The 13801-nt window shown below is 37.2% G+C and overlaps 1 long non-coding RNA gene across 3 annotated transcripts in view; it reads right to left on the reverse strand.

Annotated features, from left to right (window-relative positions):
• Positions 1–1525: 1525 nt before the first annotated feature.
• Positions 1526–13801, reverse strand: part of LOC126297564 (uncharacterized) — a 57985-nt gene continuing 45709 nt past the window's right edge. Inside the window, exon 6 of one of the 3 annotated variants that reach the window (XR_007552545.1) lies at positions 1526–2344. This is a non-coding gene — a long non-coding RNA (uncharacterized LOC126297564). The remainder of the gene's footprint in view (positions 2345–13801) is intronic. The other 2 variants (XR_007552544.1, XR_007552546.1) reach the window with 2 other exon arrangements.

Genomic DNA, 13801 nt, shown 5'->3' on the forward strand with positions numbered 1-13801 from the left:
TTGTAAGCTATGCACATCAATCTTTTTACAGACATGCAAATTTCCATTAACTTTTGCCTGTCATTGTTTGCACATTCTCTTATAAACTAAGAGTGCAACAGCCTTTGCTTCCTCAGCATTTTTTGAAATTGATTTGTAGTATCTAAAATTGTAGAAATAGCCATAAAGGATAGGACAGTAAATTTCACAGAAATTCATAACATAATAAGTAAGGCAGAGCATGGCTTCACAAGAAGTCGATCACCACAGACAGCAATTGCAGACTTCACAGGATATATAGTCAAGATGTAGGAAAAATAGGAACAAGTCTGTAGCCTATTCCTCACTCTCTCAAACATTTTTGATTGTGAGTGTCACAGACTTCTATTAGAAAAATTAAACTAGTATGGGATACGAGGCAGAGCAATAAATATTATTAAGCCATGTGTGATTTCAACATTCAAAGAGGTAAAACATGATGTACTGCAAGGTTCATTATTGCGACAATTACTATTTGTTCTATACGTAAATGACATGCCAGAAGATATAAATGAAACAGTGATCATGTATGCTGATGACATATCACTATTAGTCAACAGCAAATTAGCAAATGACCTAAAAATGATGACATGTTTAGAGACAGCGAGGGCGTACAAATATTTTGGTGTTGCAACCTTTTTGTAAATGGAATTAAAGCAACTTTAATGCAAATACAAGAAAACAGGCAATCAAACTACACAATTTGGTATCAAGCTTGGGGACTTAGTTATTTCGGAAGTTCATTACAGCAAGTTTCTGGCCTCAATGATGGACAGTTTCACATCATGGGAGACTCAAATAGATAAAATTTGTTCAAAAATTATTTCTCCTGAGAAAAATGTCACAAACTGTCAGCAATGATATGCAACTAAATGTGTAATAAGGTATTTATCCACATTTCTCATAATGAATATCCCAGTCCAGCTAATATACTGATATGTAGAGTACCTTAAATGCAAAAGAAAGCTATTGGGTGCATTGGAAATTTATCACTAAGACAGTTCTGCAGAAATAGATTTAAGGAATTACTAATACCGACAATGCCTGCACTGTACACACATGAAGCAATTATGGAAATAAAATGTACAGCTTTGCTGAACAAAAATATACAGAACAACAGCGCAAGATGTAAAAATTACCACATATATACAATTAAACTTAGCAACAAAGATACTGAAAAAGCTGGATGCATATTTCACAAAGGACTTCCATGCAGCATCAAGAACTTATGAACACTGTCTGCATTCAAACAAAAACTAAAATGTCACCTAGTCTCAGTCTATTGTTACAGCATAAGGTAGTTCTTAGAACCAAGTACTATGTACAAAATCCTTACATAAGAGATTCTGCCATAAATTCCATATAAAATCATGTAAAGATCTTGTGCTGGCAACTGTATGTATGCACAACTGTAGATTATATATTTTTTAACTGTGACCAAAACTATTGTTGTGTGTGTATTTGGTGTTTGCAAATATATATTTTCTAACTGTGTGTGAAACTATGCATATATATGGTGCTGATGACTCCAGTATCACTACCGTCAAATGGGGAAACTTTGTGCAATATTTTTAATTTAAATGCGACATCAAAACATATGTAAATATTTTCCTCAAACTGAATGTGGTATTTTATGGGCAAACCATCTAGCTACTGAACGATATACCCAACTTTATTTAAAAGCATACACATCAAGGGAAATAATTTTTTTCTCACCTATCAAAATTAATCCACGGTTGGGGTAGCTTTGACTGTTTCCACAGGATTAATGAAAAGTGTAAATAGACCATCATCATCATCATCATCATCATCATCATCATCATCATCATAATATGTAAACACAAATTTGTATTCTAAAAACTTTTTTAATCATCCACAATGAAGCTATAGCACAGTTATCATTTATGGTAAACATATTATACATACGTGTTGATCTAAATTTGAACTTATTGCAATATGACCTGGCAGTAACCTCCCTAAACAATTCAATTAAGAGAAAAGTCTTCAAGTCCTTTTTTTGAGTAACATAAACCCCACTTCAAAACATCTGGTTTACTACGTAATAAAGCTATTTGCTTACATAATATTAAACTTTAATCCAACATTTCTGACCACACAAACTTATTTTTCTGTTTTCTCAGAAACCTAACAAGAAATTCTTAGCCATTTATCTCTTGAATTTCACGCACAAAGTACTCGTGCACATTGTGTGTTGTTGGCACACAAATAATCACCAAGTCATTGATTTTTACACTTGGTTGAGCCATTCTTGAATTCTCCGGAATTTCAGCAGCATGTTCAGACAATTTTCCCACATCATCAGCAGCTGCAAATAAATAAAATAAATAAAATAGTATATATTATACAGTCATACATGACTTTACCTGTATTTAATTAATAAAAATCTGCAACATTGTCCTCACTGGAAGAGGAATTTGGATCGTCTACAATGTCCTTCATGCACAAACACTTTCCTGCTGTGACATTTACTTTGGAATGGTGTCTGCGAGGTTAGGTGTTTCCCTCATGTCTCATGGATTTCAAAATATCTATCAATGCACTGAAAACCTTAGGTTTAATTTCATTCGAGTCAGAGTTATTTTGTACAGGTAGGCAGCTTAGTACCTGCTTTGGATTAAAAGGCCAGATAGAGATAGTACATTTTCTGAATCCTTAAAGAAGATGCTAGCTTACAGTTTCACATTCTTGTGAGCCTTTGATCTTATCATACAGGGTTGTTAATAATATCAGGAAACTATCTTTTGGCAAAATTTGTGATCTCCTTTTTTAAGCATTTTTCCAGTCATCCAAACTGTGTCTCCAATATTTCTTTAACCCTCAGTCAGTGTCGTGAATGTTTTATGAAGTAAACTGTGTCGTGGGGTATTTACATACCCCAGACTCATCAAATTTTCTAGACAAGCATCTCAACATAAATATAAAGTAAGGAATACAGGCTATTCCCATTGATATTTAGTCTGTATTGACACCAAAACAGCTTTGCAAAATCAAAACATAACAATGGCCTTTTTAAAAATTAATACCTCCTTAGCTCACCAGCTTCAAATTGCAAAGTATATGTTAATTACTGAAAAAAATTTAAAACATGACTTCGGAAATTAAGAGCAGTTCAGATATGTGCATCAGTGTTCAAAATATCGAACAAAACAAAGATTAATCAGGTAAGGTTCAATTTAATGTAATTCCACAAACCCTGAACTTGAGCAAATTTTCATTCATTCATACACTTGAAACAGATCGAGTGCCTACAGGATGCACAAATATGTCATTTGCAGTTTATACAGACCACTTCAGTCTTCTTGTCCAATGATTGAGGACACAGGAAACACCTCTTCTGTTTCACTGGACCAACATTTTGCACTGAAGAAGGCAATGGCTTATTGAGAATATGTACAATAGAACCTCTGAGTTCTCTAGGTAGTCTTGAATTGAGTAACCTGTCATTTAGGTACATCTCACACAGTTGCTTTGAAAGGTCTTTTAGGAAATCAAATCTTGAGGGGGGTTTATTGTCCCTGAAGGCTGAATAAAGTACATGTGAATTTACACCAGCAATGTTAAGAATTTCAAAGAACATTGCCATTGGCCAATGACAGATGCACCAGCTAGTTGAAAAGGTCATACATTTTTTATCTAATCTGTCAACATCTCCTTTTGCTTGATTATAAAAAAAGTATTATTTAAGGTTTGCCTGTCTCATTGCCCATGCTTTTATAGTGATGCATAGATGAATTTAATAGCATTGTTTTATTTTTCTTGGGCAGATATGAACCCAGGGTCTTGTATTTAGTAAACCCATATTCGTTTCAATGACATTGTGCAGCGAAATATATCATGACCGGTACCATTGGTAGCAAAGAGAAATTCAAGATTCTCTTTATTGGATTTGAAAATTGCAGTATAGTACAGTAATCCAATAAAGGCCTTCATTTCTATCAGTGAAACATCTTTCAATTCTGTTCTGGTTTCATCCGCATATCTACTTCCATATTGTTTGATTTTCTCATTTGTGTGTGTTACAACTTCAGTTAGCATTTCCTCTGAAAAAAGGCATTCCCATACCTGCAGTGGTGTATAAGAATGGCCAAGACGTTGCACATTCCATTTGAGTCCAGGAAGATGTACTATAATATTGTGAGCAGGCGTTTGAACATTTCTCTTAGGTTCCACTGTTGACCACTTATAGCGGTTGCATCCATAGAAAGTGTTCTGTTTTGTTCCTTCTCTAACTCGTTCACACTCATCACTTTCTGATATATCGAGTTCTGATTCAATATCGTGTTCACCGTTGCATTCAGGATCACTTTTGTTGGCAGTTTCAGCATCACTTTATTCAATATCTTCCACCTCATGTAACCACTGAGTGATAACAGTCTGAAAATCAGGGATCAGAAACACCCACTCTGGCCTTGTTAGCCATGCTGAGTGATATTTCTGTATGAAATGCAAAATATAAAGTGTTTAAAATTACTGAGTTCATAACATAATTTTCTCTAGTTCTTGTGTTGTGGTCATGAAAATCTCTGTTTAATGGTGCTATACAATTTAGCATTAGAAGAAGTATTGTCTCATGTATTTATAAGCTTGGCACAATTAATTCCTATTGCAATAGTTGTGCTGTACATCTGTTGGCTTTCTTTTGAAGTTTTAAAATTATCCAAATGCGTAGATTTGCTGCTTCCCCCATACTGCTATACAGTAAAATGTGTCTGGGTAGATAAGTTTGTAGTACTTTTTTAACAAGTTTTCAGTGTCCATCATACAGCTCATTCTCTTCATTAAGAATATATTTTACTTATTTCTGATGAGATCTTACCAAAGTGATTTTCCATGTCATAAATTTATCTCTATTCCTAGAAAACTATTACAGTCCACTTCTTCTAAGTCTGCATTCCCAATGCTCAGAGGAAACTCCTCTGAGCTGTTAGTCCTGTGTCTTTCAAATTTTGTACGTATTGTTTTATTCCTGTTGATCGATAAATTATTTTCTTTAAAATATCCTTTTGCCATATGCATAGTCTCACTGGCTCTCTTTTCCAAATCCTTCACTGAGTCACTACATACTAGTAAAGTTGGGTCATCAGAATACATAATTACTTTTTCGTTTTCTGTGGTGGTAATGCAATTTATACACAGGGTGTCCATAATTAAAGTTCTAGTTTCAGAACATATTAGAAAGGGAATCACTGCTCAGAATAACATAAGTTTTAACAATAGCTGGTGCTGTAAGTGTCTTAACATAAATAAGGTCAGCTAAAAATAACAGATAAATTGTGATACAATGGCTATGATTTAACCTGTAAATTACAACATCTTTATTTTTCAATATCTGTGACTGCATAATTTTGACAGTCAACAGCTGTTACGTAGTTACATGAGCCCATCCACTACGGCAAAGTCGTACCATATCGCATGGAAAAAATTGGTTTTTAACTGTCCTGACACCAATTGCATAAAAATCAAAATTACATCAGTTTCTAATTGTTGTGAGACTGGCACAAAACATGTTCAACATGCTATACACTGTTTTCTGCCATAAGTTGATATTAAGAAACACCATCTTCCAGAGTGTCTTGGGGTCACATTCAGAATGCGTTGCACAATGTGTGCCTTCAATTCAGCTACATTCATAACTGGAGCACTGGACACAACATCTTTCAGATGATCCCACAACCAGAGTCACATAGATTGAGGTCAGGTGACCTGGACAGCCAGGCTGTAAGGAAATGACGGTTCATAATTACAGCATTTCTGAAATGCCTCTGCTGCAACCACTTCACTGGCTGTGCAAGGCATGATGTTCATGCAGAAATTTCTGTAGTCCATATTCTACAATTCTGTGTATTGACATGTCCTTGGAGATGGAAATGTGCTTCATGTATCCACAGAATGTTCCAAGGCCATTCACTGTCCACTATCATGTGAGCAAGAAAATCCAGAGTGAACATTTGTCTTGCTGGCACGTCAGCAAGAAGCAATTCCTCACAGGGGTGATTTTGTGTGAATAGCAACGCAGGATGTTTTGCAGCATTTTACACACCTTACTCACAGGCATGTCCAATGTTCAGTCAATCCCCCCTGCGCTATATGTTTGCACACCACTACTTGAGCCCTTCTACAGTGCTGAGGCCACATCTTCCAGACACGTGGGATCAACTGCTTTCCTCCCTCTGTCTCATTGCACTACAAAAGAAGCTATTTTTTTAATTTTTGTTATCATTTTCTCCAGACCCCTAGCAGACATCAGACAAGCACCTTCTTTCATACCCTAGAGTGTATGGAACTTCTGCAGGGCTACTGGTGCACAGTCACCGTTCTTGTAAGAGGGCTTTAACAGCAGCATCCTTCATGGAGACAGTACTGTTAGACATCTTGGATGCAAACTGAGGAACAGCCATGTGCCACCCCTCTGTTGGTGTGTATATTCTGATGCTTAAAGCACCATCTATTGGTTAAATTTTTGTCCCCCCCACCTCCCCCATGGCATGTCCCCCCCCCCCCCCCCCCCCCCCCGTCCCCCGTCAATAACATTCTGTTCAAGTTTTATGTCAGTTTAAGCGGCAGGTCTCTTTCTACAGTGTTTTGAAGCTGGAATTTTAATCATGGACACCCCGTACAAGATAAAGAGCAGATGTCCCTGTACTAAACTCTGTGCTACTATATTGTAACTGCAGAAAATCAGAGTAGACATTTTTCTCTGTATTTCTGGATTTGTGTTTTATTTCAACAGACTGTTGCCTAATATAATTGCGTAGGCTTCCACGGCCAGAGTCAGTTGACATAAAAGTTTTCTGTGTTTGGTAGTGCGTCATAATGTAAAAACTACTGCTGCTATAGAAAAAGCAACGTTATGGCCACAATTGCAGCACCCAGAAGAAGGCCGCTGCAATTGTGGCCGAAACATTGGTTTTTATATAGCTGCAGTAGTTTTTACATTATGACACGGTACCAAACCTAGAAAACTTTTATGTCAACACTGTTGCCTGTTTTCAAGAAAGGTTTTTATTATGTCTGCAGCTTTTCCTCTTCTGCCACAAAAGTCCAGTTGTTTAAAAGAATTTAAAGGCAAACACAAAAAAAGCTTTCAAAGGGTCAAAGTACTCGCTAAATACTTTTACTATCTACAGTGTGTGGTGCAAAGTATATACATGAGTAGTGTATGTAGTTGTTACAACTGTATCATGTCAGATTTGATCAGAGAAGTCTTTAAAATGTGCTATCGCAAAACCCATGTTCTATTTCCATTTGACATCTCTATCATAGCACATCATCTGCACAAAAAGTATATTTTCAGCACTTCACAAAATGCTTTCCCCACTACCTGCACTCCTGCCACTGAAGGTCCACTCCCCTCCTCCACACACCCAGCAGGTGGGCTCATTTTATGTGTTTTTAGCATGCTGTGGTGGCTGTGCTGGCTATTGGGTGACTTTCCATGTCACCAACCAATAAGAATTCACTAAACAGAAATGGGTGACGTTTCCTCAGTTATGACTGAGCATTCTCTTCGAGACTCTGTGAGTGAATTGAAAAGGTTGACAACTGATATTGTTGCTCAATACAGCACATCAGAAATACATGCAAAAAGATGATACTGAGTTATAAATGGCACAAGAAAAAGTGGTGGCTGGACTCTTTCATCATGTATTGGTTTGGTGCACAACACTTTCCATTACCACTGCAATCTGGCAATAGTTTTACCATAATTTTGCTGTAAAGCCAAATGTTGCAAATTGTGTTGGCAACACCAATTGTGAATTATGTCAGTATTTCACCTCTCGTGTCTCCCCTCTCCAAAATGGCCTAAAATATTCCCTTAATTCTGCCACCAATCATAGAGCAAACAATCTGTATTTTGGGCCACTTACAACTTTTTCAGTTACATCAGATGTCAATAGGAAGGAAACGGGACAGAGTCAAGTGAGACATTGAGTAAGAACTTAGAACTGAGGTAAATCTTACTAGGAAGAAATGTAAAACTGAGGCACTTTTGGCATTAATCATGGATTTTTCACAGGAGGTACAAATTTATGGTGCTGAATCACAAAAAACATAAAATCCAAGAATGTAAAATCAAAGTCTCACTGTATTGCAGTTGTTGTGGATCTGTCACTTTTTCTCCTTCCCTTGTCAATATTATACTTGGATCTTTTAAACAAGTGACTCTTTTCTGTTCTCATTTATATAATTACAGACAATTTTAGAGATCTGCGAGGAAAGATTGAAGAGTCACATTTTAGAGATATTATACGTTTGTATTTAAAGTTTTTGGTGGCTAGCTTTTGCTTCTCTTACCATCCTAGTGTGCGCTTTCTTCTTCCTCCTGTCAGCCTCATGGCTGTCGTGTCCTTTATCTTTCTGGTAATTTTCACTGAACTCAGTCAGTTCATCCCTTGCTTTTTTAATTTCTATGGTGTACCATTTTCTGTTTGGTTTACCCATAATAGTTCTGTATTTTTTAGGACAAGATATTTCTGTGTAGTGTCTAAATACACCACAGAAAGATTCCCAGCTCTTTTCTACATTGGCCTCTATGTACACATCATCCCATTTTCTGATTTTGGTAAAATTTCTAGTCAGCCACTATGTAGTCCTCACAGCTCAGTTGTTTGTCCAAAATGGTCTGCAACAATAGAATTCAAAACCTGAACTTTTTGCCTGTGTGTAGGTACATTTGATGAACATGGTCTATTAAAATGCTTGATGTTTCTGTATATCTTGTTGGATTTTTTACACAAAACTGGAGATTTTATGTCATAATGTTATGAAAACTTCTTGCATAGCCACTGATTTTCAGCATACGCCATTTATATTTAAGTCACCTACTATCAATATAAAAAATGTATTTTTTCATGATTTTATGAATTAGCACATTAACTTGCAATAAAAAGTTTTAATGCTTGAGCTAGGTGAACAATATATTCCTATTAAAAGCCATTTTTCCTCCATGAACTTTTTTGTGCTGCTGCAGCTTCAAATAAAATATCTGTGCAATTTGAAATCTTTTGTGTGACTGCTGTCTACATATATTGCTACTCCTCACTTTTATGCTCAGTTTTGGAATAATATGCTACAATTTTGTATCCCATTACATTGAAAACCTTTAATTCACTCTGCTTTAAACCATGCTCTGTCATTATGAAAATAATGCTTACTTAAGCAGCTAATAAGACTTCTAATATTCTGATTTGTTAGAGGCACACTGGACTTTTGATGCAGCATTTTTAAACTGATTTTCTAAAATCTATTGCTCCCCATGCTATATCACATTTTCCCTACCTCTGGGTACCACAATGTTTGGTCCATTTGTGTGGACTTTTTGTTCCTGGTACTTATTCCCATGGATCCATGAGCTGCTCCAGCAGCTGTCACAAGATCTACAGTTGATGTTTTTACTGCTGTTGCTGTTGGAAATACTACTGATCCTGTGGTTGATAGCTAATCTTTGCAGACAATGTTCCCTCTTCTTTTGCAGATGATGCCCTCTGTGATGGTAAGATCACAAGTTCAGTAGGTGGGGTAATTTTAGATGAATCTTGTATAGCCACTTGTTGGGCTGCTGGTGAACAAGTTTCTCTTTCACATTATCGGCATAATAATGTGTTTTAGTCTGTTCTTGTTATTCCATATTCAAGAAAATTTGAGGATTGGTTCTCTTATTTAAATTACTGGTGTGTTCTCTTATTTTCTGGCACAAAAATCTTTTACCTGTGTTGTTTAAGTGCAGGCCATGTTCCATGGTTCTTTCATAGGCATGCAATTCATGAAAAGATGCATTCGAAAACACTTAAGTCATTTTATTTAGTTTCTTATTTGTGTTTCTGATTTCTTTGTTAAGACACAAAGTAGGAATTAAATCATAGGTTGTGCGTATACTTGGTAGCCTGTTGAGGGCTTTCACTGTTGCTCTGGCAGCCTGCTTTGCACTGTTATGATACACATCATTAGATTCTCCTATTAAGATAATGACGTAATTTTTCATTAGCAACTAGGATAGCTTTTTTGTAGTCTTTTATTACCTCATACATGGGGACATCTGGTTTTATGAAGGATGTTACAATGAACTTCACTTCACATAGTTTCTGCAAAAGGGAAACCAACAACAACATGGTTTCCCATAGCTTCTGCAAAAGGTAAACCAACAGCAACACGGTGCACCAAAGCTGTCTCCTCTTCATTCTAAAATACAGTGGGCTTGTCAAACTGTTTTTCATGTCCCAGTTGTGAAGCCTATTAATTAATGTTCCTTTGGCTATATAATACTTTTTTAGAAGCTGCAGTTATCATTATGGTACCATTTTTAATTTAATTTAATGATAATTGGATATTTTCTGGAGTAGCATTGTTATAGCTTCTTGTTGAAGATAATCTTTTATGATTTCTTGGCATATTCTCTTCACATTCCTACTCCCTGAGAGCACAAAATACAGTATTTCACATAACTAAACCTACCTGTTGTGGTATAAGCCTTCAGTAGCTGCTCAGTTTCACTGGATAACCACCTAAAAATGCTGATGTAGGATCTATTATTAAAATGAGTAGCTAGAAGCCTCCTTTTAAGTTCAAAATTGGAAGTTCATCAATCTCTCATTGCATCCTTAAGATCATACTGTTGATGACCACATCTGTTATGGTCTCTAATAATGTTTACACATAGGTAGTTAGTACAGACGTATGAGGAGCTTAATAGTTCTTACTTTGTCAAAAACCAAAATTGCACACAGTACAGATGATGTGATCACAGCTAAGTAGAAAAGTCACAGAACTGTTACCATAGTTGTAAATATTATTCGACTTAATGGTAACACATACATTTTGATGTCTACTGTTCACAACTATAAAATATGTTCTCTTAGGCTGAATTAAACAAACGGAAAGACAACATAAACAGTTCCCAAGGCTGGGCTAAAATGCAGACTAGCTAGCCTGAAGCTATGCTGGACAAAGTCTAAAAGCCGAATGCCCAAAATGACAGCAGGATGAGCAGGAGAACAGACTGAGTAGAATTAATAGACTGAATGAAATAACATGGGTGTTTGCCTTAAAAAAAACTTGCTCCAGGATATTGTTCAGCTTCTTTAATTTATGATAGATTATAAATTCTATACTTGAGAACATTTGTCTTTTATTGGCTATTGACTTTGTCATTATATTTTATTTTCATATTATTTTCCACGATCAGCATCTAAGTACTAATTTGTGCTTACACTGTTGAGAATTTCAGGTTTATGACCATGGGATTCATCATGTATACTGAAATTTAGTTACTGAAAATTTACGAATTTTTATTATGGTCTCTTGTTCATTAATATTGGTGTCAACTGATTCAGAAAGATCAGGCCGTCAGAAGCATATCAGCAGATACCTGAAATTTTGGCTATAATTGGCACTGAAAATTTGGACCTGGAGAAATCTTTAGTTAACAAGATCTTTTTAACTGGTTACATTTGGGCTAATGTAAATACAGTATGAAAAGAGGAAAAATAGCTCCTTAATTTTAAGGTGGTCTTTCTATCCAAATTTACCTATTAGCTCATAAGATTTTCTCTATGGCTAGACATAAGAATTTTTATAAATGCAATAATTTTGATGTCCATCATTTCTGATGAAACTAATTGGCTCACTACAACCAGAGCAATAAACTAAACAAACAAAATAATAAAGTTTAGTGCAGTGAATTCGTTTCAATACTTTTGACAATTTGCATAATGTATGCTTCATTTAGGAACTTTAACATCCGAATTTTTAAAAGTGAGTTGGCACAAATGTTATATAGACCTTGATACCTGAAATAAGACTGCACAAAGAGTAGAATGGTGGTAGACAACTTGCTTTGTCACAGGTGCTATAAAATACAAGAAATGCCAATGAAATGGTTCTTTTCGTGTAGAGGGGATACTTTGACTACTAGTCAAAGTGTTGCCACGTAACCTAATGAACATGCAGTGCTCAAGAAAATGTACGTTTTTACATTTTACATGTCAGTTGTTATACTAAGAGCAATCAAAAAGTTTCCATTTGAAGGCCATACAGTCCAGAATCGATATGCCAACCAGGCAAAATTGCCAGCAATCACCCCACCAATGAACCAGTTTGAAGATACATGTTTGGTAAAATACCATATCCTGCTGCCTGAAGTAGTTCATAACTGCCTGCTGCACATCGTCATGTGACAGAAATAGTCAAAACTTCAACACTGTTTTTCAGGGACCAAAGCCCTGATAATAACATGGGGAGAGATGGGGACTATAGGGTGGCTGCTTGACTGTTGCCCACTTGAAATGGATGAGGCTGGCCTTCCAGTCTGACCAGTGTCTTGCGTCAAATTGCAGCCAGCACGTAACTTTGTGCACCATTCCACAATGAAGGTTGTTGATAGACATGCTGCCCCCATACAAATTATTCATTCTCTGATGGATGTCTACCAGCATTTCTCCTTCAGCAGCCAAGAAAAGAATAACACTATGTTGGTCCTGTTTGGATGCATTTTGTAATAATGTCTCCGTAGTTCATGTTTCCCCATTTACTGCATGCAAGTCAGAAAGACATGAACGCCACACTGATTCTGTGGTGTCACCGCCAGACACCACACTTGCTAGGTGGTAGCCTTTAAATCGTCCGTGGTCCGTTAGTATACGTCGGACCCGCGTGTCGCCACTATCAGTGATTGCAGACCGAGCGCTGCCACACGGCAGGTCTAGAGAGACTTCCTAGCACTCGCCCAGTTGTACAACTGACTTTGCTAGCAATGGTTCACTGACTTCTATGCTCTCATTTGCCGAGACGATAGTTAGCATAGCCTTCAGCTACGTCATTTACTACGACCTAGCAAGGCGCCATTATCTGTTGCTATTGGTACTGTGAACCATGTAATGTCAAGAGCGATGTTCGTCATTAATGGATTAAAGTTAAGTATTCCACCAGCTACGTCCATTTTTCTCAATTCTGATTCCCTTGTCATGTTCCAGGCCTCACGCCAGCCTGCGTGAGCTAAAACGTGTGCATTTCAGCCTCCTTTAGTAACCCTGTGTTGGCTCTCCGGCCAACCACAACAGATTCCTTCCTACATGTCAGTGCTATATACCCACACTGGAGTTGCCCTACATTGCATATACACAGCAGCAATGCCCTCAAAAAGAAACTTGCTGATCAACTATTATATAAAAATTATTATTAGTTATATTACTTCTATAGCAACCCAGGGTAAGTAGGACCACTGTGGTGTAGAGGTGGTGGAATGATGAGTTGTGGAGGTGATGGTGCCAGCCAAGGATGGCTAGGAAAACAATGGTGCAAGATAAAATAGATTTTATTCATTTTTGGTTACAATTCTGGTATGTTATGACATCCCTGGATTCTCCCTCTGGAGACACGTGGTCCACTGAGATGCTGATGACATCAGAAGCCTGCAGCAGTGGGTGGCCATTTGACATCCACATCCTGCTTTGCTGACACTGTTTACCTCACTCAGCAGTGCACACCTGAGCCAATTGTATGTGACCCTGAGTGCACAGTGCCTGTGCCACATATGTCCACTAAATTCCCAAAGGCAGTCACAGCTGCTGGGTTACAAGCTCACTCTGGTCAGAAGGTATGGCGGCAATACTCTTTTAACTGCAAACTGTTGCCACCCAAGGCAGAATTTTGGTGCTGCTGTGGCACATGGGGGATGGCTCCCCACTGTGCAATGTAAGGCTGTAGAATGGACCTCAAATAATACGCTGAACTGGTGCAGCTGGCTGCTGAGACCACCTTCAGCTGC

The sequence above is a fragment of the Schistocerca gregaria genome, chromosome X (genome assembly GCF_023897955.1).
Source record: "Schistocerca gregaria isolate iqSchGreg1 chromosome X, iqSchGreg1.2, whole genome shotgun sequence".
NCBI classification, from domain to species: Eukaryota; Metazoa; Arthropoda; class Insecta; order Orthoptera; family Acrididae; genus Schistocerca; species Schistocerca gregaria.